The sequence below is a fragment of the Rhinopithecus roxellana genome, chromosome 2, assembly GCF_007565055.1.
Source record: "Rhinopithecus roxellana isolate Shanxi Qingling chromosome 2, ASM756505v1, whole genome shotgun sequence".
Taxonomy (NCBI): Eukaryota; Metazoa; Chordata; class Mammalia; order Primates; family Cercopithecidae; genus Rhinopithecus; species Rhinopithecus roxellana.
This window is the reverse complement of record NC_044550.1, coordinates 24,689,882-24,711,494: the sequence shown is the minus strand read 5'-3', so window position 1 is coordinate 24,711,494 and position 21,613 is coordinate 24,689,882. Positions and strand designations below refer to the sequence as shown.

The 21,613-nt window shown below is 38.6% G+C and overlaps 1 protein-coding gene across 14 annotated transcripts in view; it reads right to left on the bottom strand.

Annotated features, from left to right (window-relative positions):
• Positions 1-21,613, bottom strand: part of ALPK1 (alpha kinase 1) — a 146,003-nt gene that overhangs the window by 93,989 nt on the left and 30,401 nt on the right. For 9 of the 14 annotated variants that reach the window (XR_004052750.1, XR_004052749.1, XM_030915250.1 and 6 more), the window contains exon 3: positions 6,810-6,971. The exons of the other annotated variants lie outside the window; for them this stretch is intronic. The gene's annotated coding sequence lies outside the window, so the exon portion shown is untranslated. The remainder of the gene's footprint in view (positions 1-6,809; positions 6,972-21,613) is intronic. 14 annotated transcript variants of the gene reach the window in all.

Here is a 21,613-nt window from a genome sequence, read left to right as displayed (position 1 = left end):
TTGAACCTGGGAGACGGAAGTTGCAGTGAGCCGAGATCACGCCACTGCACTCTAGCCTGGGTGACAGAACAAGATTCTGTCTCAGAAAAAATAAAGTGGGGGGGGGCGGGTGGTAATAATAGGATCAATCTCACAGTTTTATAAGCATCAACTGAATTAACATATGTAAAACACAAAAAAATTGCCTAGCACGTAGTAAGTGCTTCATAGGTGTCAGTTATTGCTATCAATAAAGTTTTCAAGCAATAAAATTTTATTTTATTTATTTATTTATTTTTTTGAGACGGAGTCTTGCTCTGTGGCCCAGGCTGGAGTGCAGTGGCCAGATCTCAGCTCACTCCAAGCTCCGCCTCCCGGGTTCACGCCATTCTCCCGCCTCAGCCTCCTGAGTAGCTGGGACTACAGGCGCCTGCCACCTCGCCCGGCTAGTTTTTTTTGTATTTTTTAGTAGAGATGGGGTTTCACCGTGTTGGCCAGGATGGTCTCGATCTCCTGACCTCGTGATCCGCCCGTCTCGGACTCCCAAAGTGCTGGGATTACAGGCTTGAGCCACCGCGCCCGGCCTAAAATTTTATTTTTTAAGAGGTCATCCAATTTCTCCTAGTTTACTCTGGATTTGGTTTCCTTCTTGGCTTCATTACCGTTTAGGTTTTTGAGAAAGAAAATTGCTTGACTATGCAAAGTCTTCAGGTTCCTGATATTTTTCCAATATAAAGCCATGTAATATTAGGTTGATGCAAAAGTAATTGCGGTTGTTGCCATTGGGATTATCCCCTAGATAATTATCTGGATCCATATTCAATTAATTAATAGAAATTCTGTTCAATAATTGAAATGTTATGACCACTAATTAGACTTTTTCAGGGAAAAAGATGTAAATTTCATTTGCTTAAAACAAGACAAAAACAAAAACAAAAACCACATCCAGCCAACTTGGTTTAATCAGCTGTTTGCCTCTCAGCACTCAGCCTGCCTCTGTCTGAGGCATCAGAGAAGTGCACCCTGAAGTGGCTGAGAGGAAAGAAGAGCCTCCATCGGATTACAGATCAGACAGAAACACCCACAGCCCCTCATCTTCTCCTTCGCTCAGAGACACACACAAAGCTCTTTATTTATTTTATACTTAAAATGTCAAAGGCGCCTGGGGGTGGGCCTCTGGCCTGGGGATTGGCAGACCACACTCCTGGGCTGACATAATGAAAGTCCACCATGTGGCTGTGTGATTCACACAGCGTGTGCATGTCACCAGCAGCCGATGGGTCTTGGCAGGGAGCCTCCTACTGGCTTGGGAACAAATAGGACTCGCATGTCCTCAAGTAGCCAGGAGACAGTAATGGAGAACCGCCTGGATGTCCGCACACTTTGTGGGCGCAAAGGCAGCAAACACCCACACGCCAAGCTATTCACAGAGTGACAACTAAGTACAGCCCAGCAGCAAGGGACTCTGTAGGACTAGCAGTCGACAGCAGAAGTCTACTAGTCCTGCCTGATCTTAAGGAGAACAAACCCAAAACGTGTCTGCAAAGAAAAGATAGCACATTTCATTTTTTATTGACTTACCTCTTGACACGGCGCCTAAGCACCTCATGGTGTGTGCAAAGCACAGAGACCTTGACACAGCTAGCCTTCAGAGACCAACAGACTTGATTAGAAAACCAGGCCTTCTTCTATTCACTCTATAGCTTGCAGTTTTAAGGCCCTTAAACTTAAAATTGAAATTCTGAATTTGAGAATCAAGAACGAGATTTCACCAGGCTGATTTGGAAAACGAGCACAGTTTTAGATTTTCAGGATTCTATACTTTCTATAAGAGTTATGTGACTGAGTGAAACGCGGCTCAGTTGCAAAGCAAATGTGCTCAGAGTGCCAATCACCTGGCTTAGGGGATGATTATTGTTTTTGAACCACTCTACTTACTTTCTTTGGTAGCTCTTCAAGCGGAAGAACTCTCATTTTCTCCTTTCTCTAATAAGGAGGATGGCGATCTGAGACTTAGTGTTAATTCCATTCTTTGCTTTTAGCTAATGAAGGAATATTTGCCAGTGTAGAGCTAACAGTGTGATACAGGAAATTTTTAAAAAATGAGTAAATCGAAATAGGCAAGTGAAACACATTAGCTTCTACACAATCTATTACTGGCAAAAAATAATTGTTTGTTTCCTGCTCTTTCCTTAATGCTTGGCTTTCATAGCTAACTTAGCAGTTTAATGCATCGAATAAGATGCACTGTATCTGTAAACTTCTCAATGGTATTTAAGCATTTACTGAGTATCTGTTGTATACATATTTGGTATTTGGAAGGTTACCAGATAAACAGAAGAGATATTTTCAACCCACAGAAACAACTTCATTCGAGAAGTAAACATAATTTTATAATTCAACTTGTAAAAAATTCCAAAGCAACATTCTGACCCACAGGATGAGTTTACTTAAATTTAGGAAAGTTGGAGAATTCATTCCATCCTTCCTACTATTATAGTATTTAGAAGAAAAGGTATTTATTATTAGATCTTGACAAAGAAAATGGAACCAGGTTGATGATATCACTTGTATAAGATTACAGTGAGGAAGGTAGCAAGGAATATGGCTCCCGTTTGAAGATTAAGTCAAAAGTTCAGTGATTTGTCAGAGTTCAAATAGCAACTCACTAGGATTATGTGCCAGAAGTTAGACACAAGCTTTTAAGGCCACTGTGGTTTTACCTGAGACCACTCTGTGTCCTGCTTTTTGCAGAGAAGAAACTGATCATCATACTGACAAGCAGAAATCATTATTTTAACAGAATGTTGATTCTGTGACAGAAATGTATATTGTAGTTTATTTAAAGACATGACTCTTAGGCTTGATTCTCAAATTTTAAAACACTGAAATAGCCACTGCTGTACTTTTCTGGGGAAAAAGTATCCTAATTTGACCTTATTCGAGCTACAATATAAGTCCAGAGGGACCAATGAAGGGGAAGAAAAGAACTGATGAGGTCTAAGTGGTGATTGCATTTATAGATTAGCCCTGACAGGAAGCAAATACATCTCCTCCCAGGAGGCCCCAGTGTAGTCAACTGAGAAGTGGGATCGTTATTTATAAGCACAGTGGACTTTTCCCATTACAATAAACATTTTAATTACTTTAAGTGAAAGATTATTTTTGCTGGTAGGAAGCTTGAAAAGTAAATATTGTACTGTTGTTTGTTTTTCGATGTCGGCTATATGTGCAATCTTCTATTCTTAACACTATTTCACACAGCAATTTGTCCTACCCTGAAATCATAATGGGAAAATAGCATACACTTAAGAAAGCATTTCACATATCAAAACCTGCAATGCCCCACGTGAGGAAAGAGTAGGCCAAATGACTGGTTGGCAGCATGGCCCCAGAGCAATTTCATTTCCATCTGTTTTATATGATGGCCATCCACATAAAATTTCATTGACCAATAAGTTTGGAAAACACTTATCCAAATGAATCAATGAAGATGGAGTAGGAGCGTAATGATGGTGTGATTTTTATTTTTCAAGAAGGTGACACATTCTCATTCTAAAAGTTACTACCACATATCGCAAAACGTGTCAACCATGTAAATCCATGATGAAAGTCGTTAAGAGTCCTCATGAAACTGTTGTGTTTTGGAAGCAAAAACAACTAATTTGTAATATGAGACTCAAATAATCAACTTCCTTTTTTAAAAATCAAAGTCCCATGATTTCTGACTGATAATATATGATATAATAACTGATATTAAGGAATTAGTGTTAATTTTTAAGGTGAGATAAAAGTAGTGTGGTTATATTTAAAAAGAGTTCATATTGGCTGGGCGTGGTGGCTCACACCTGTAATCCCAGCACTTTGGGAAGCCCAGATGGGTGGATCACCTGAGGTCTGGAGTTCGAGACCAGCCTGACCAACATGGAGAAACCCCATCTCCATTAAAAATACAAAATTAGCCGGGCATGGCGGAGCATGCCTGTAATCCCAGGTACTCAGGAGGCTGAGACAGGAAAATTGCTTGAACCTGGGAGACAAAGGTTGCAGTGAGCCGAGATTGCACCATTGCACTCCAGCCTGGTCAACAAGAGTGAAACTCCAAGAATTCATATTGTTTAGGGATACATTCTGAAATATTTAGAAATGAAATTATATGAAGTCTGAGATTTGTTTCAAAAGAATTTGAGGCATGGAGGTGGGGCAAAATTAAAAATGTAAATTAGTCAAGATTGGCTATGGACTGCTAAATGTTGAAGCTACATAAGAGTACATGAAGTTTTTACATTGCCTCCTCTACTTTTGTAACAACATATTTGAAATTTTTAATAATAAAAAAATTTAAGAATTCTGTTTTGAGGACCCCAACAAAAAGGAATGGTCTTGATGAATTTTGAGAGGCAGCAAGAGCCTGTTCTGAAATTATTTGAAATCTCCTCTTCCCTGGTTAAGATGACCAACAAAATTGGGCTTTAGCCTCCCTAATATGACCACTACTCTGCAAAATGAAGCTACTGCTTTTTCCAATTCTGTAATTAAGTCCAGATTATGCATATTTGGAGTACCTGCTTAATGTGTTGCCAACAACACATGTATTTTTAAACAGGGCCCCATTCCACCTACATCCATATCATGTAATACTTCTAGGTTACTGTACCTCATTGTCCTGTTAGCATGTATTAGAAATCACAGCCGAACTTTAATGTTATCTTAATCAAAATACAAACACAAAATTAAATGTGGTGCAAAAATAATCATACCATGTATTTCAAAGCCATTAGTATGGGTAAATGAGCACTGTCTAGAAAAACACGAGAAGCACGCCCCCTATTAACACCGTCTTGGGAAATCAGAGGCGACAACTGTGAATGAGCATGGCGGCCATGCCTGCTTTTACGGAAACCAACACACTTCTATTATTCTACTTTCTACAGAATTAAAAAATTAAACAACTGACAACAAAAATTCCAAACTGTGGGAAAGAAAATCTCTGATTTCATTGATCTTTAAACATTTTTTAAATATGAAAAAGGAGTCTGGTGGGTTGAATGCTTAGAGGTTTTGAACTAAATTAACTAACATTTTAAATCCGTAATTTGCTGTCACAGGTACCACCAAAAGACAAGATGGAGAGGGAAAATTGCTATTGGTTAAATACTTTCTGTACTTTAGGTGCTATGCTGTGCACCTCAGACACAAAACCTTATGATATTGGCTTTATGATCCCCACTTTAGAGATGAAAAAGTTGAGGGTCATGGAGGTTAAGTAACTTTCCCAAGGTCACATACTAAATAAGGTGTGTATTCAGAATTTCCAGAAGACTTTGACCCCATGAGTGCTTTTAAAACCCTTTGCCTTCCAGCCTGCTGACGCAGTCTTGAATATTTCAAAATGTATCAATACATTGCAAGATGTAACCCAAGTCCTTTTTAATGCTCTTAGACTGCCAATAAGATAATTCTATGAATTATTTTCTATGTATATATCACATATGTCATCTTCCAATTTACTGATGAATCAATTTCTACCTAGCCTGGTCCAAATCAAGTTAATCAAACGCCATACTTTTCTCTAACTATCCTAGAAAGAGACAGCCAAAAAGTCAGAAGTCTAATTCAACTGGTCAGTCCCACTATTTTCACATTGGAAAGATAATTGCTTACAACTGAGCTCTCCCTAGACTTCCACTCGCAGCAATTCAGGCTGGAACGTGCTCTCCTGTCACACTCTGTCTTCTCCAAGTGCGAGGGAGTTTTGTCTAGTAACAGATAATTAAAGACATGGCAGTGCCACTTGCTAGGATTTCACTCTTTCTCTTTTACATCTTATAAAAGAAGAAACTTCAGTTTAAAGATTAGATTTTTTTCCCTCTTTTCTAAAGCTGGGTATACCAACTGGCATCGGCTGTATTAAAATCAGGAGAAACCTCAATCAAAAAGCCTCTCTCGGAAGGCAGGCTTTCTTGTTAATATGCACCAACATGAAAGGCTTTCTTTTCATCCTATACAACTACAGTGTGTGTAAATTGCAGGGGGCTCATTGGCATAAATCTCGCCTGCGACCTCTGAGGTAAACTGGATTTACATTACTTTCTGACAAGAATTAAATGAAGGCCTTGTGGATATATGAACAGCCTTCTAGGCTGCAACAGATGGGCATGAATGTGCTCCCTAGGAAAACTATCAGTGACATCTGTGTCCTCCAAATTCTGGTGGTCTCAGCCAATTAACGGGGGTGGGGGGAGAAGGGGGAAAGCAGTGGGGGTTGGGAGGCCACAGCACAGCCCCCAGCCAAAACCCAGGCAGAAGTGTTTGTGTTTGGAGATGGGATCAGGCTGGCCTGCAGCAGCGAGGTTAGCACTTTATTGTTATCATTCAAATGGAGAATGTGGCTTACAAGCTATTTGTATACCACAGTGAGGATAATATGATTTTTCTCATTTGACCGGAGGAGATGGCCCTCTCTTGCAGCTGATATCATATTTCAGTGCAATCTCTTTGAGACGGGTATTTACTTTTGTCTCTTCCGAGGCAGGCTGAGGGTGTTGCTGTCTGCCAGTTTCTGTAGTGCATTCATGAGTCACAAAGCAGGTGAACTCTAAGATGACACAGAGATCTGTCTCCAAAACATTCTCTTTCAAAGTCTACTTCTTTCTTTCTTCAAAATTGCATGTACTGATTTCACCAAAAATTAAAAAATAATCAAAATCAGGGTTTTCTAGTTAAAATAAAATAAAGTCAAGAGAAATCACATCAGATATCTTGAATGAAGGGGTGGAGGAATCCTTCAAAGGATACGATGAACCATGAACCCCACTGTCTGAATTTACCAGGTCTCAGGATGTCAGTCCCCCTGTGTTCAATTTGCAGGCAGGAGGAAAGCCGGAGAAACCAGGACAGAAGATAAGATTCCTCTCTGGCACCTCTCCTTTGCTGCAATCTCTTGGCCCACTTGCTTGGAGTGTGTAGGGCAGGAGACCAGGACCGGGGAGCTGAAAGGATGGAAGTGGAGAAGAGAACTAACATTTACTTATTCTGTAACAGGAGGAATCAGGAAAGGCGTATGTAGGTATTCCAGGTCCCATGTATTCTGGGCCCCAGTAATAAGAGCAGAGGCTTTGGATCTAAAGTACCCAAGTCTGAATTCTAGCTCTAACATTTACTGCAATGTGAGAGAATGGGCAAGTTACTTAACACTTTTGTGTCTCACTTTCTCATCTGTAAAATTGAGCTAACAATTGTATTTACCTCTTAGTAAGGATAAAAGAATATGACATACAGAAAATGCTCTGATATTGCTGTGAGGGCTGTTTTTATCTACAGTTTACTGTGGATTGAAGGCCCGCGGTTAGAGTCCCAGACCTCTAAACTAGTTTGGCAAAATGAAAGGCATTGTGTTATACTAGCTTCTGAAAATTCAAAAAAGTGATTTTTCAAAAGAAGCAATTGTCATTGCTTTTAGGAGCCTGAGGTCATGCTTTAAAATTACATATTTTCTTCAATGTATAAGATTTTGAAATTCTTTGCTAAAATGAACTTAGTAAATATCAAAAGCATCTAGATCATTCTAAATTATAAAGTAGACTATAAAGAGGCCAGTAACATAACATTTAGACCAAAACAATGAAATTAAGGTGTTTATTTTCACCTCCTTTTCCTAATTGCAGGAGTGGAAATGAGTAGCTTGTTCTGTCCTAAATTGGTTATTATATGTGAAGTTTTAGGAGACAATGGCTTATCATGATAGTTTGGATATAAACTGTACACCCCTTTGTCCTAGGTGTTGTTTAAAACATAGTAATTCCACACAACCATTGTGTACAACAGTAACAACAACAAAAGGAGGACAAATGGACCTTCTAAACAAGTGGCCTACTGTCTAAGCCATAAATGCTCATAGTGCTGTTTTTAAAGTACATTTTCACATAGGAATTCTTATTCTCTTCTTCTCTGTATGATTTTTTAAATGATCCAATTCTAAGAACTTTGGCAAGCTGAGTTTCAGCACAATGTAAGCTTGCTTCTAGAGGAAGTCAAATTGTTGGTCAATAAAGAAGTCTCTTGCTCTTTCTCCACAGAACTCCCATGCTGGCTGGAGAAACCTGTGGCCTCAAAGGTGAGGGTGAAAGCAACTATAGGCATAATTTTTGTACAAGCTGTGACTTCATTACGCTGTAATAACAAACATAATTTTGTCTTATTCTCTTGGCACCAATATCATTATGTTGAGCAATAAATAGAAGAGAAGCCTTTGTCCCCACAGGGATTCAGAAAAGAATCAACACTAAACAAAAGCACCTGTTGTTTCGTTCTTGTAATGACCTCAGAAGTGACCAGTTGGCTGCATTCACCCCACACTCCTCCTTAGGCTTTGACCAACACTACCATCTCACACATCATTATTGGACGTAAAAGGAGAATAATTGAGGAGAAGATCAATAAATTTAAAAGCTCTTTAAAAAAAGACATAATGAATTTGGTACAGCACATATTTTTAGATCAAAGATGCCTTTGAAGTGACAAAACCCTAATCTATGTACTAGTGAAGCACTTCCTTTCTCTCCCAAACTGCTTGTTGTCAAATAAAATGGAAGTTAAGGAAATTATCTTTATCTGAAAATGGCCAAAAGAAGCCATCACCTAATGACAGCCTTGTCACAAGCGACAATTGGGGAAATTGTCAGGAAGGCAAGGCCTAACAAGCAGCAGAGTGGGCTTGCTGTTTGCACTAATCTGGCCGTGCAGCCCCCACACACAATCCCAGTCAGCTTGCTGTGTGAAACAGCTAAGGCTTTGTCAGCGTTCACAGGGACTGGAAAGAACACGCTTTCATGAATATGTATTACCATCCCTCTATGTCTACAGAGACAAACCCTTCAAAACTGAGATATAAAACACACACGCACACAGACACACACACCACCGACCAACAAAAACCAAGAGAACCTAAGCTACTTGGTTGAGAGTAGTGAAATGCTAGTAACTAAGCACCCAGTTCCATGTGTTTGCTGGGATCTTTATTTCCCAGCAATTGAGATAAAATCTTTAGGCTTTCAATCTTTGGGAACCACGTGCGTGAATTCAAAGATGCCACACATCGTTACATGGATTGCAAATCACACATTTTATAGTGAATTAACTTTCCTAATACCAAATGTGTTCTGAAATTCTAATACTAAAATGAAAACAACTTTGATATCTTAACTAAGTGCATGTGCAGTTTTAAGAAACTGATCAAATCTCATACCGACTTCCTATGAAGTAGTAAAAGCACTATGTGGAAAATTATGAAGATGTAGCATTTCCCAACATTGAGCAGAAGGACATTGCGCAGGCACAAAGTGGAAATCACAAATAAGAAATTTTAAGGTGAAAAGGGTTGGGGGGAATCTATTCTGTAAGCCCTTTGTAATCTTAATAATAGTGTTTGTTTAAGAAAATCCATATTATGTGTATTTTTTTTCTTCAAAGATAAATTATTTTACATCCACCCCAGGGCATAGATCTAGTAAGATATTTTTGAATGACTGAAATTAGTTTTTCTACTAACATTGAAATTTAAGTATAAATATGTATGTGTGTGCATTTAACTTCACTTTTTTTTAGAAGCAGATACATAGGACAGAAAAGTATAAAGTTATTTCTTTTTTACTTTTTTCTGATATGATAAAGTTTGGTTTCCCACCGTGCAAGAGACAAAGCTCAGTTTTGAAGGTTTTCTATATTACGCAATGTTTGCCGTAGACATTTACATTTCATTAGCATATTCTGCTCTACATGAAATCCAGCGTTGAATGCTCCCAGCGCGCTAAAGCTAATCCTCTTTAAAGAGCTACAGGCTATATTACATGTGGCCACAGCAGCAGTCTTGCCATCGCTGCATCACTTTGAAGACGATGAACAGAGTTCTCTTGTGTGTCTGTCCATACCCAGACTCATAAACCTCTGCTTTCTGTGCTGTGAAATCCTTCTGTTTTCATCAAGGAGAATTACAAGGAGGCCGAAATCCAAGTTACCATTCTGAAAGCTGGACTGCACTTGAAGAGACGATATTATGCTGATTTCACTTTTTCCTAAGTATCTATCCACAATCTTTTCAACTAAGATTAAAATGAACTATATCCAAGTATTTTTGGTTCTTTGATTAGGATCAAGTGCTAACCATACCTTCTGTCTAGGGAATCTGATCCTGGATAATCAAGAGAAAGAGACTCAGCGATGTCACAGCTTTGCAGGGCAACATTAAACATTTAGATGCATAATTTCTAGGTAGCTCACTTTTCCATAGACAAAGACGACTCAGCTGGCTATATCCAACGGAGCCACCAATAGATGATGCGGTGATCCAATTTCAACAAAGTATGGCAAACTAAAAATTATACAACATTGCAGAAAAAGTTTTTTTTAGTTAAAACAAAGGAAAATTAGTGAAGTCCATATTCTAGTGATGACATTCCCTTAATAATGCTTAAATTATTTTTTAAAAGAAAAGTGCTATATTATAAAGAAGACTGATTTTGTTTTTCTTCTCTTGTAGTTAACAAATTTATAAACAAATAATTGGTTTACAAATTATTTGTAATTTTGAAAATAATTATTGTGTAAAAATTGCTATTGAAGATGTCTGTTACACTATCTAATGTTATTTTACTTAAAGCCCCAATTAGTAAATTGTCCTATAATTTCAAAGCAAGAGACACTTTGATTTTCATGCCAAAGAAATATATTTCTTCTTATTTGATTATGGACATCTGAACCTCATCATATTATCCTTTTTTGCTTTTACTCCCAGGAAACTCAGAGCCAGGATTTGTGTTCAGATCCAGGGTTGTCCCTCATTTGGATAACCTTGTGCAAGCTATCTAACCCATACCCTTCATTATTTGGTCCATCTTCTTTACCCTTGACTGAAGAGCTCTGGACACACCTGTGTCTCTCATTGTGGGTAATTTCAAATATTTTTGAAGATACATGCAGAGTAAAGAACATTTCTCAGTAGTGCTTCTTATTTAAAGTAGCCATTTTCTTCACAAGCATATGCTAAAGAAGCTTTACAGCACGGCGGAAGGAACTCTGAGTTTGGGGTTCAGTAGGTTTGCCCACTACATAGCAGGTAGTTTTTGCCTGCTCTCCTGAGGTGACCATGAGGTAGATGACCAGTTATAATTGTATCTCTGTTCCTGTGAACCACTTTGGCATTTTCAGAAATTAAATGAAAACTTTGCTACGAGTTGTCATGCCATCTTCCTTTAATTCTGGCAATATCTATATTCAGGCTGAAATTTATTTATAGTTAATGTAACTCTCTGCTTGTTCTTACATTCCACTCACTTCCATGGTAAAATATACTCTGAAAGACCTTATGATTTTATTTGCAGCCATCCAGACACTAGCAAATACCTTTCCCAATAGGTATACAGTTTTCTATGACTGCACCACTTTGAAATTTATTAAGCATCTTTTCTGTAGGCTTTTCCTCTTATTCCTTATATATATTTTTTCTGGTTGTCTGTTTAGCATCACTTTCTAATTTAAACAAGGTAGAAAAAAGGTATAGAGTTGGGTAGATTTAAAATTATTCAAAATATTTTACTCAAAAACAGTTTTCCTAGGGGAAAAAACATTTGAGTATGAACATACTTAAAAATTAAAATGACGGCCGGACACAGTGGCTCACACCTGAATCCTAGCACTTGGGGAGGCCAAAGTGGATGGATCACCTGAGGTCAGGAGTTCAAGACTGGCCTGGCCAACAGGGCGAAACCCCATCTCTACTAAAAATACAAAAATTAGCTGGGCATGGTGGCGTGCGTCTGTAATCCCAGCTACTCGGGAAGCTGAGGCAGGAGAATCGCTTGAACCTGGGAGGCAGAGGTTTCAGTGGGCCGAGATCACGCCATTGCACTCCAGCCTGGGTGACAGAGTGAGACTCCCTCTCAAAAGAAAAATGACATAAAATCGTTTATTAATCAAAATTGTTTAAAAAGTTATTAGCAAACCATTCAGCTTTTATCCAAAATAAATATATATTTAAACTTATTACTGAACATTTCTGAAAATTCACAGTATAGCAGACTTAAGATACTTCACAAATCCTCAAAAGGAAAATATTATTTGACCACAACTCATAAAAACTCTAAATTATTAATTCAAAATTAAATTTTTTAATTGAGCCACTTGGAAATTTCTTTCTTTTCCTTTCCTTTCCTTTTTTTCTTTCTAAAAACATAGTCTTACTCTGTTGCTTAGGCTGGAATGGAGTGGCATGATTGTAGCTCACTGTGGCCTCTAACTCCTGGCTCAAATGATCCTCCCACTTCAGCCTCCCAAGTAGCTAGGACTACAGGCAAATGCCACCATCCCTGGCTCATTTTTATTTTTTTAAATTTTTTGTAGAGATGGAGTCTCACTACTATTGCCCAGGCTGTCTCAAACTCCTGACCTCAAGCAGTTCTCTTGCATCAGCCTCCCAAAGTGCTGAGCTTACAAGTTTGAGCCACTGCACCCAGCCCAACACTTGGAAGTTTCAATAGCACTCAGAAACCATCTTATCGTCATTTTCCAATACATTTCCAGACTTCATGCAACCAAAACTATGTTTAGATGAAAATTTATAGCTTTATAATCTTTAATAATAAAAGCAAAGAAGTATAAAATGTGATTTTTATTTCAAATAAGTAAAAAGAGAGACAAACTAAAACTTAGGAAGTTAGGGGAATGCATAAACATAATTTTTTTAAAAAATAATAATTTATAAAAAGTAGATAAATAGAAAAAGCTAGTTGTTTAAAAAGTCAGTACAGTGGCTTTCAGGAAAATCTAATGAAGAAAAGGATTCTTTTCAGAATGGGAAAAGGAATAAAAACACTGTTATGATTAAGACTTCAGAAGTATAATAAACTATGATGTACAAATCCAATTTTAAAACATGAAAACTTATATGAACTACATTTTCTAGAATAATTTTTAATAGATGGTTAAAACTGGTTGAAGAAAAAAGCAATTTCTAGTTAAGAATAAGTGGAAAAATTTGTCTATTATTTCCAAGAAAGGTACCAGATTCAGATGTGGTTGTAGTCTATTTCCACCAAATTCATTGGAAATATGTAATTTCTGGGATATTTATATAGCTAACAGAAAAATATAAAAGACATTCCTAGTTCATTTTATAAGGCCAGCATAACACTGTTGTTAATACCTGAACAAGACCATGAACAAAAAAGATAACTATAGAAGATGCTGTTGTTGCTCTAAAATATTCACTGCCAACTACATATTTAATAAGAAATGGATTCAAGCTATTTAAGAGGGAGGAAAACTTTAATTATACACTTAAAATGGTTAAATTTTATGATTTGTGAATTATACTTCCATAAAGATGTTGAAAATTATATTCAGCTAAATTTCATTCATTAATTTTTGGTCATCTCAATTTATGAAAGAGGCAAATGACCCAAAGAGATCGAGCAACTTGCTTAGAGTTAAAGCTTTTTTTTCAACATGAAAATTAATATTTCCAAATGTAGTTTATGTGTGTCTGTCTTCCCTGGATTCAACACTAAGTGACACCTGTCTGAATCTCATTTTACCCACTCTTTTAATGAGTCTACTTTCCATTGCCCAAGGTACTTCCTTATCTATCTCCACGGTGTGTGGCTGCTCATTTGATTACTTTTCTGCTGGGATCACTAGGTCTAAAAAGAGCAAGTGAAAACCTACACTTTGATTCATTCCTCTGTTCACTCATTCATTCAGATAGTCAACAAATATTTATTGAGTGCCTACTATGTGCCAGACACTATTCTAGGCACTAGGGAAATAGCAGTAAACAAAAGTAGATTTAATCATTTGGAGAGGTAGATTTCAGCCAAGGGCATGGATTGGTTGCTTGGTTGGTTTTACGTTCATTTATTTTTTCAGAATGCAAAGCCCCATGAAAGATTCATGACAGAGGACTTACATACTATAAGAAAATAAGCACTTCCCACATCCATTCAGATTGGATAAAGATCCCAAGAACGCAAGGGATGAATCAGAGCTGTTGAACCGTGATCACTCTGTGGAAGCCCTGCACCTGTCCTCCTCAGGAGAAGTCCAAGAAAGCCAAGAATTAATGAGGAAGATGCTTTATTACTGGAATCGCTTAGATTTAACTAGGTCAAGCTTTCCCTCATTCAGATGAAATGGTATTTTGAGATAGAGATTATACTGTCATTGAAAAATATAAAGAGTTATATTTTGGCCTCCAGATTTTGTGGCTTGAATATTATATCCATTATGCAGGTCTCTCAAAGCTGGTACTCAGAAACTCACCTCACACAGATATTAGTCCCTGTCCTGCCACATTTCCTCAAACAGGATTCCAGTGAGTTTGTTCATTTCTGTCCCAAGATGGCTCCAGCTTCTGCTTCCTGCTAAGAACATCCAATACTACCAGAGGACAGGAATCCAACCACCCTCCCACAAAGACATTCATATCTACCTTTTGCAAAATGAAAAGAACCTTGATCATCTGGCTTATCTTGTTCTTTAGAAAAGACTACAGCTCAATGATTAGAATCACAGTAAGTCCCCAAAATCAAATGATTGCATTTCCCTGACTCAAAAAGGATCTTAACGTAGGTACTGTGAACCCCTGGAATGTGGTAGGTTGGCAAAAGCTAATCCAAGACCCTTGTTATCCAATCTTTCTTTCTGACTCTAGCAGTAACTGTAAATGAGCAACAATGATCATAAACAAAGTAGCCCAGGATTTTTTTCTCATCCAGCTTCCAGCAGAATAATTACATCCAAAAGAATCCTATAGCACAAGGATTTGGGTCCAACATTGGAAGAGCTTTTGAGTTACCTAGTTTAAAATAATAGGTAAAATTCCTCCTTATTGCAACTTTCCCTTAGATCCCCTGGGATATATATGCCCTACTAATATGCCAAGATTCCTATATAAGAACTAAGCTTTAAAACTGCCTTAAAACTTTAAAACCACATTAAAATTTGATATCCTCATAGTATACACTATCCTAATCAATATTATTTAGATACTTGCCGTGTTAACATGGCCCTGAACAAAGCTTCATTTATTGGCAGTATGGATGGGGAAAACCACTTTTCTTTTTTTTTTGTTTTTGAGACAGAGTCTCGCTCTGTCACCCAGGCTGGAGTGCAGTGGTGAAATCTTGGCTCACTGCAATCTCCATCTCCCAGGTTCAAGCGATTCTTATGGCTCAGCCTCCCAAGTAGCTAGGACTACAGGCGCATGCCACCACACCTGGCTAATTTTTGTATTTTTAGTAGAAATGGGGTTTCACCATGTTGGCCAGGTTGGTCTCGAACTCTTGACCTCAAGTGATCCGCCCGCCTTGGCTTCCCAAAGTGCTGGGATTAAAGGCGTGAGCCACTGAGCCCCGCCTGGAAAACTTTTTCTTCAGGAAATTTGTGATATGCATCTAAAGCAGTGCTGAGAGGGAAATTTGTTCTGTATCCTGATCAGTGTGTTTGTTACACAGTTCCATACATTTGTTAAAATTATAAAATAAAGAACAAACAAAATATCAGTGTTGCTGTATGTTAAGTTAAAAAATAAATAAAAATAAAGCCTATTTATGCTGTTTACCAAAAAAACACACACACACACACACACACACACACACACATATAAAAAAATCCAAAAACAAACAAAAACAAAAGGAAAAGAAAAAGCATTAAGAAGCTTCATGCTTCTCTTAGGCTGTGTGGCAGAAGTGTCTAAATATCAGAAGGAGAGTCTGACCAAGTTATACCTACCTGAGAATGGGCTTACACACCAATAGAATTGTAGAATTCTTTTTTCTAACTTATGTCAACAGAAACTAATGGAATATGTGTGCAAATGGATTCTTAAGTGCTAAATGAAGGAAGAAGAAAGGAATATAGCTCCTTTGGGTCAAACATTAATGTGGGTTCATCTACCAGAGACTCTGGTAATTGTGCTAGTTCTGGTAGGTGGGATTGGTTATGACCGTTTGTTCAGTTGGTTGGCTAGTACCTGGACTCAGTGTTGGCCTACACTAAAGGAAATCAAGCTGTTAGAAATTAGTATAATGTGGATGAAGATACACAGATACTTAGAGATAGAAATATTAGAATGGATTTGTGAGGGTGATCTGCTCACTCAGCCCCATAGCGTATCACTCCTACTTATGTTCCAGGGATAGTCCTAGTACCAAGGCATTACAAAACATATTAGTACGAAAGCACACATCACTAGAGAGCAAGATGGCAACTATACTTTGTAATCTGGGGATGAAAGTAGAAATGTGCTCCATGATATGCTCTTTTTAGAATTGAAAGGATATTGGAGAGGCATAAACCAAGAGGCAAGGTGGGCATAATTATGCGGGGCCAGATCAGTAATCAGAATGGTTTGATCTGCAAGGACCTTTAGCTTCAGCTTTAATATATGGGCAGTACACTAAGGTTTTACTCCATCTATGTATTATAATTGAAAATCCTAAGCCTGGCAAATAGAAGTGTGGCTTGAGGGACCACAGTCTCACAGTCTCTTACTTCCCAGAACTGAGTTGGTTCATAGACCCAAAGCCCCTTGCATCAAATGGAGGCTGGGAACCCTTGAAGCCAAGTTCTTTGAAACTGCATCTCAAGGCTTCCTTTTAGTATTCACCAGAGTGATCTGTAGTAATTCACTAGGGTAAATGTACAATGGAGAAACTAAAATAGTTAGACGTTTTCGGGATTATTGGAATTGTCTCTGAGCTATAGCCTAGGGACACATAATACCACTACAATCGAACCATCAGAAGGAAAGCTTAAGAGGGTTGGGTGATAAATGGAATATTGGATGAAATCTATCTCAGTGTGTTCATTCTAGGTCCAAGCGTTCATCCTGTATTTATTTTCCAAGTTCCTATATGTAGAATTAGAGAAGACCTTACTCAGCAAGTGGCAGAATTCCTACATTGGCTCCCTGACTGTACTGTGTCATAACCTAATATTCAGGGACCTTGATCATTTCACCATTTCATAGGACATCGACCATGGCCATGTAATTGATGGCAACCAGTCAATGAATCTGCTGAGCATAAATTAGCGAAAATACAAGATGCCTTGGTAAGGCTTACATGTGACTAAGGATAAGAGAAAAATTCCATAAAAGTTCAGAGATCTACTAACTCACTGATGTTTCTGGGGGTCTAGAGATCTGGAGTATAGTGAGATATCCCCTTCAAATTGTGAAAGTCAGTTTGCTGTACCTTCTTGCATCCAGTTCTAGGAAGAAAGAGGCACAAATATTTGGTAGACTTTCAGTATTACACAGGCAAATTAACTGGTATTCTTCCTTCCTCCTTATTGATAAACCATAGGCTTTATATTTAAGGAAGGTCCCAAACAAAAGAACATTCTTTTGCCAGTTCAGTTTAAAGAATAAACCTCTCTTGTCACTTAGCCCTTGGGACTATAGAGTGAGTGACTGTGGCAAATCAGGATGCCATATTGATCCTATGGAACTCCTGAATAAGATTATCATAGTACAGACCCCAGACTTGAGGGTAAAGTCATATCTCTTTGGCAAATATCTATTTTCCTTGAGAAACCTCACCTAGTGGTTGTTATTTGGTACTGTTAGAGATTGAGTGTCTAGACATAGGAAATCAACTGATTATGTATGAGACCTGAGCTGCCCATCTGAATCAGATGCGACTTGATTGACCTATTTGAAAATTTAGATGTGCATAGCAGCTCTCCATAATCAAGTTGAAGAGGCATATACAAGATCAGACTTAAGCAACTGCTGAAGGCATAAGAAAGTTTCACAAGCAAGTGGCTCAAACTCTCCTACTAGTCTTGCTGTGATGCCACATCTCCTTAGACCCACATATACAGTGTCATGGGGATTTCTCTATGGACAGGACAGAAAATGTCCAAGGCTGATTTACTGATGTTTATGCATAATACACTGTCATACATAAACAGATATAACATTGGAGCTCTCCTCACTGTCAGCCATGAGAAACAAGTGAGAAGATAAATCTTCCCAATAAATAGACTTTAAGTGTTAACTCAAATTGTATACTTTGCCTACAAGGAAAGACAATCACAGTGCAATTCAAAGACAGAGCTGAAAGGTTGGGTTAGATGATGAGGAAATTGAAAGGAACAAGATTGAAGGATAATGACAAGGAGGTTTAGGGTAGAGATACACGTATGGATATGTATGGACCTCACAGAATGCGTTTATGATATCAGGATACTTGTGCCCCATGTAAATGTCCACCAAAGGGCTCCCACTACAGAAGACACCCTCTCAATAATCAGCTGGCAAAAGACCAGTACTGCACATGTCAGTTTTCCTGTCTCCCTACTCTCACTATTGTTCCTCAATGAGTTCAAGAAAAAAGTAGCCATGGTGACAAAGATGGAGGTTATTATGCATGGACTCAACCACATGAAGTTCCCCTCACCACAGCAGAACTGACTACCACCACTATCAAATGCTTGAAACGCCAGCATAGTGAGCCCTCCATTTAGCTCTAATCCCGAGGGATGAGGGTGGAACAGCTAACCTCCTGTTGGCTGTTCATAGTTAACCTCTTTCATCATGGATTTGTAGCAATTTTTCTCCCTGGAATGGACATTTGTTCTGGATGTAGGTTTGGCTCCCTTGCTATGCTTCTCTTAACAATACTGTCTGTGGACTTACTGAAAGCTTAATTCACCCACATTAGTCCATACAACACTGCCTCTGGCCAAGGATGCTGTAGGACAGGGCATTTCCCACAGGATTCATTGGTCATACCATAACCCTGGAGCAGCTGGTCTTATAGAGCAAAGCAATAATCTATTACATATTCCGTTTTAGAGCCAGCTGGAAGACATGAGGCACAAATACTGGTGTAGAGAAAATGGTATATTCTCTGAATCAATAACCAATACATGGTGTTGTTTCACCCAAGGACAGGTCACATGGGTCCAGGAATCAAAGGGAAGAAGTGAAAGTGGAACCTCTCACATCACTGGGAGTGCTAGATTTAGTAAATTATAACTCTAGCCTTTTAACCAGTTGCAAAAACAAGGACCGTTGCCAGTATTCGTATTTCCCTGTTTGTGTGGTAGTGCATATGTTCATACCTTAACCCATTTCTTTTTTCCCCCCTCCCTGTTGTCTATTAATATATACAGGCTACAATGGTGGTGACTACCTTTATAGCTTAGTCTGTGAATGACATGTAGGTACTTTTATAAAACTGTTGCCAAATGTCTCCTTTCTCTTAAGTGTTCATGCAGTAAATTCTTCCCAGAATTAAGTTTCAAAAATAAGTCTGCACTTACGGATGAACTTACACACACCCCTTTACTGACTGATGAAACCAGCTTGTTCCTCTTTTGACTTGGTTGTCTGGAGGCTGAGAACTTTCTGTAAGCTCTATTGTATGATTCGTTCAACACAGGTTTCCAGGACCCAGGTTGCTTTCTTCATTTATTCTAAATGGTTTCTGGTTAGCGTTTTTCAATTTAACTTTTCCTTACATTGGATTTTTGTACATTTTAGTAGTGCATGTCACTTCCTTTTCATATGTACTTAAGTAAATACGTAAGTAAATAAATAAACTGAGCCTTTAGTGAAGTAGTTTGTGGCTTCCCCTTAGCAGGTCGGTCACACAGTAGCCTGTTCATTCAACCAGTGTTTATTAAGTGCTTGCCATGTACAGACATGACAGGCGTATACCCGCCACCCTTGTGCGTGTCTTCGTGTCCTTGACCATTGCTGTGATTTCATGTCAGAGGCCCCATTGTCAGCCTCATGAGCAATGCCATGGGGTGATATGTTGCTGCTCTTATTTGGACTGTCTTCCAGGGACTATTTCTGATTGTTCCTCACTCCCATCCCCTGAAGTCTGCCTTCTACTAATGGCTGCCTTTAAATCCAAATCCACTCTTAGATAACATCTTATAATTTCTGAATTCTCCAATAACTTTTACACTTTCATATTTTAGGTTAACTGCAACCTTATGGCTTTTAGAAGCTACCCCAAAGCCAAATGGCCTCATCCTGAGAGCCAAGGGCTTTCTTTGTTTTGAAATAAAAAAGTGAAATACGTGGGTCTGGGCAGGGGTAATGTTCTCAGTGAAGACAAACATTGTAGTTTCTGGAAAGATGTGTTCTTTACTGGCAATAGTGAACTAGCATTTCAGTTGTAAGTCAGTCTCTTCAGAGTTTGATTGGTAAAAATAAATGGATTGGACTGGGCACAGTCTAGTCAGCTTTTCTCTTTTTCTATTGTTTAGGAAGACTGTTTGTCTAATATGGGTACAATTCTCCATAAGTGCTTGGATTATTTTCCTCTTTTTCTCCCTAAACTGATTTTTCCTCCTTCCTGCCTTCTTGTTCTTCCCAAGCATGTATATTTATTCTTTCATTCATTCAACATTTTCGTAAGTACCTACTATGTGCCAGCGCTCCACGATGTGAAGGGTAAAAGGATGAAGACTGCACAGTCTCTGGACTCTAGAAGCACACATCTGTGTGTAGAAAATGATTACAGCCTTGTGATAAACGACAGAGCAGAGGCACCGTGGAAGCCTAGCGATGTCCCTTCACCTGACGCACAAGCTGCGAGGCTCTCTGGGAGTAATGACCCTGCTTTCTAATGCAGCACAAAGTCATCAATCTATCATGTTGGGTGAGATGCTGGGCTCTTTCACAGCTGAAAGAACCAACAAAACATCCCAGGCCACCGCATGAGCAGGCACAGTTTTGGAAGTCACACTAATTTTCCCACAAATCCACATATATGCAATTGTGACCCGGGATGGTAAAACTAGTACTCCAAAGTAGAATTTTAAGGAAAAAAATTCATACTTCTCACTTAAGGCACAGAGATTACACAAAAGTGTTAAAGAGCTTTCTTAGGAGTCCTGAATGCCCGGTGTGGCACTCCAGAAGTCTCTGTCAGCCAGTGAAATGATGTCAATAAAGGATGGTAATTGGTCCCTAAAGCATTGCCTTGGGGAGTGTGAAGAACAAATACTCAACAGTGGCAACAAGCGAGCAAGGGAGAGTATATTTATCTAGATCAAAAGATGTGGATACTTTGGACATGTAGGATGTAGTCAGATAATTAAGTAGTGTTACGCATGCATTTCTGCACTCCCCAAGAGACTTCCAGGAAAGCTATTTACCTTCCCCGTTTGATACTTCTTGCTCTTGTATCAATGACTAGCAGCCAGTGTGAACAGAGCCAAAACCTTTCTACCAGCAGCTAATGCAGTCTAGTCCTGCAACAGTGGGCATGACTGCGAGTGGGCTCTTGTCCACAGACAGAAGGAACCTGGTGTGTCAGCAAAGAATCTTTGGGCCTGTGGTCATAAACAGAACTTATTAATGTATTGACTTTACTTAGTCCTCTCGTCAACAAAACAAAAACCACTGCTTTCTTTTTTAGGTAGTTATTGCTTTGCATTCCCCCTATCCAAGTTCGCCATCTACAGGTCATATCATTTACAAATTGCTTTTAAGGTCTTCAGAAGATTGCATATGAGAATTCACGTGTGCCTCCTATTCAGGGAGTTGATACTACTAATTCTTGATTGATGCCACAACTGATGGCTATTACTACATAACTACTCTCTTGTTCGA